Source organism: Penaeus vannamei, chromosome 43, assembly GCF_042767895.1.
Source record: "Penaeus vannamei isolate JL-2024 chromosome 43, ASM4276789v1, whole genome shotgun sequence".
Lineage (NCBI taxonomy): Eukaryota > Metazoa > Arthropoda > Malacostraca > Decapoda > Penaeidae > Penaeus > Penaeus vannamei.
Window position 1 is genome coordinate 7,221,578 of NC_091591.1, and position 3,396 is coordinate 7,224,973.

Below are 3,396 nucleotides of genomic sequence, written 5' to 3' on the forward strand. Positions count from 1 at the left end.
CTAGTTGCTGTGACGGTTTTTACGTTTCTATAAAAAAAATTAAGTTGCATATGCATATCAGGAATATGTCAATATAAAGTCTAGGAAAGTGGTTCCCAACATTTTCCAATCTGTGGCCCCCAACTAATCAGTAATAATCTCCATGGCCATTTTTTTTTCAGATTCAGTTATTACTAGTTATGAATAGTGCAATGGTGATAATAACTATCGGACAATAATGCTTTATGGAAAGATTCCAATGTATTGACATGTTAGAGATGATTATCTGTAGATACTGTAGGTAAGATATGATTCATTTTAATTCGAAGTCAAAATGTTCTTATTGCCCCATGGATCCCCGGAGAGGACCTCATGGTCCTGGGAATCCCTGGGCAAGGAAAAGGAGACTATACCCATGGCCCCTGAAGTGTGGGGATTCAGCTATCACTTGCCCAGAGTATATCCTGTTGGGTAGTAGTCCACCAGACAAGTCCTGGAAAAGAAGAATGATATTTTTATTACATTAACCACGAAGATCTGTCATTGACTTGACTCAAGAACTTCCTGTTGGGCAGCTGTTCATCACAGAAGTCCAGGGAAGAAAAGGATGTGATACCCCTTGTCCATGTACCACATTCTATCACGTAAATCAATTTAAGCACATAGCACTTTATTTCTCCCCAGGGATCAGTAGCCTGAATAACTACAGTAGTAATGAAACCATCTACACATACCAACTTTCTCCTCAAAAATCGAAAATCTGGATCACTATCATTACCCTCTACAAGAGTTATAAAACCATAGATGCACGACAGAGCAACAACCCCTCCCCCTATCGCCATAAAGAATTATACTATACCCATTATCACTGGTTTCTGTCTGGGTCAAGGTGCTGCAACTCTGATATTGTTGCCACCTATCAATCACCAGCCAGTGCAGCTCCTCTGATAAAACAGGGATAAGATACTATTGAGAAAGTGGGGATTTTCCGCGTTCCCAGCCACGTATTATCATTGCCTCAGCCGTGAAGATTACGATAGTGATACATGCTTCTGTGCCTTTACCAAAAAAAAAGTGACAGTAGGGGGTCGTATATAGAATATGAAGATTAAGTGGAGAGCTTAGAAATAATATATTTCTTAATTTTTATGTTTGTTTGTCTGTCTTCATGTATGTGTGATGCCTTTTAAAGCTACATTTATTCCATTTTACTCAGACCTTTAAGAAATAAAGATAACAATGATATTATTATTATTGCCATCATCAGCATTGTTATTATTCTATCTTTATTATTATTATTATATTATCATCATCGGAATCCTCATCACCAATACCATTATTACCATTATCATTTTATCAGAGGATGGGCAATTCAGTTTAGATACCCAATGGTATCTGTATTGACTTTCTCATAGTTATAGAGGAGGGCATTGCACTGCCTCCAACCAGGAAAATTTCCTCCAATATCGCTTTTAAAACTTTCTTCGCAATGAATGTTCGATATTTACACCTGAATTGTACCATTTAAAACAAACTTAAACCGATTCCAAACGCCAAATCAGATTCTAACATATTCATATGTTCCCCCTTTAGACCTAATTTACAGATCCACATTCCTTCGGCGTGACAAGCAAAATTAGACCCATTGATAGATACAAGAGTCATGTGGGTAAAGCTTAATTCCTGAAGCCAATCATACTTGTGTGAGAAGCTGACTGATCATGCTGACCTCAAGTGATTGGCATGATGTCAAGAAGGAATTTGTCAGACCCCAAGTGATAGAAAAAGTCGGATTAACCTTATATAAAATAAAAACAATATATATCTCTCTTTTTAAGAAATAGACTGAAAAAAATAGGAAATCTCATGATAAGCTGTAAGAAAAATCAGCAAATTAGCTTCTCAGAATATTAGAGGCATGCATAATGAGTCCTTGTGGATATGTAAAGAAGCACTGTGCTGAAATGACGAAAACACTATATTTCGTAATGTGTAACATATCTTTATCAACTTGTTTCCCATCTATCCATCTTTCTATTTAACATACATATAATAGGCTACCCATTTGCAGATATATGCAAAGAGACAACCAATACATACCAGTCAACTCAAACCTTTATATGCTGACAGAAAAAAAAAAATCTGTTTACATTTATTCAGGGCATCATCTTCGACAAGTCAAGGCATCTCACAGACAATAAGAACATAGCTAATCAGATGTCGAACAACCTCGATCAGCTGATCCAGTAGGCCGACACCTCCCACCCTGTGCTAGGAATAGTTAGGGCCCAAATCAACTGTGACACCTGAGACCTAGGGCACCTAACAAACTGAGCCATTGAGGACACAAATGGATTAGCTAGAACTGATGTAAGGTTTTTGGTTTTGGTGGTTAAGATATAATTCGAGGTTATACTCATCGGCAAGGCAGAAAGTACTAGTTACAATGTATGACTCAGTTTCTAGGCTCAAAATATGTTTATAAGTTTAATTTTTCCATCAGCATCTTTCCCATTTTTTTTATTCCTGCTGCTTTATTTTTCTTCTAAATTTCCTGCACTCCTTGGTGAGAGACATAAACTTTGTTGCAATTGTAATCATAACAAAAAGATTTTACCTTGACTGATAAGTTAACACAGGAAAAAAATACACCAGCCAATGTTGAACCCCGAATGACCCCACTGGAAACCAAAGGGCAATGTTGGATTTATTATATATCACACTCAAAATGGAATTTAGAGGCGCTGCCCCAAAAAGGTGATGTGTGTACCTACGCCTGCTATATTTAAAGGGAATGCGAGATCTCAAACCGTGCCCAATCGCCTCTACTCTATCATAGCCTTCCATAGCACCCTTGATCATCTCCCTAACCCACCATTCCGTAGTTCTGCGGTGTTTAAGGGGTCTATAAGGGGTATATGAGTACTCAAACCATATCCATTCTCATTTACTCTGTGATAGCTTTCCATAGCACCCTGGATCACCTCTGTAACCCTTTCCGTTGTTTAGGGGTGTATTTAAAGAGTATGAAAATTTTCATACCGTACCGTCTAATTTAGTAATTTACTCTCTGATAGGTTGCCATAGCACCCTAAATAAACCTGCAACCATGTACTGTTGCTTCAATATTTAAGTGGTATGATTTTAGGGCGTTTTCGGCTAAGCCACACAGGACCTCAAGACCTTTCTAACACGCCCAAGAACTCACCCCAACTCCTTGTGGTTGCTGAGAAAAAGGGAACTTAAGTAGGTCTCTGGTTATGGTTTGTGGTTTTACTGTATGAAAGTTGTTGATATATAGCCCTGTGGCCGGCCCCCTTGCTTTCGGTTCAGTTGGATGAGGATTGTGTTTTTTTTCGGGGTGGGGAACATCATTTGGACAACAAAAGGAATTGTTGAAACCTTAAAAATGTTAGA

The 3,396-nt window shown here is 38.1% G+C and overlaps 1 long non-coding RNA gene across 1 annotated transcript; it reads right to left on the reverse strand.

Annotated features, from left to right (window-relative positions):
• Window positions 1–295: 295 nt before the first annotated feature.
• On the reverse strand, window positions 296–891 carry LOC138860714 (uncharacterized). The gene is made up of 2 exons (XR_011398385.1): window positions 839–891; window positions 296–472 (listed from the first exon to the last, which is right to left on the reverse strand). It is a non-coding gene; the product is annotated as an uncharacterized lncRNA (long non-coding RNA).
• Between the last annotated feature and the right edge of the window lie 2,505 nt (window positions 892–3,396).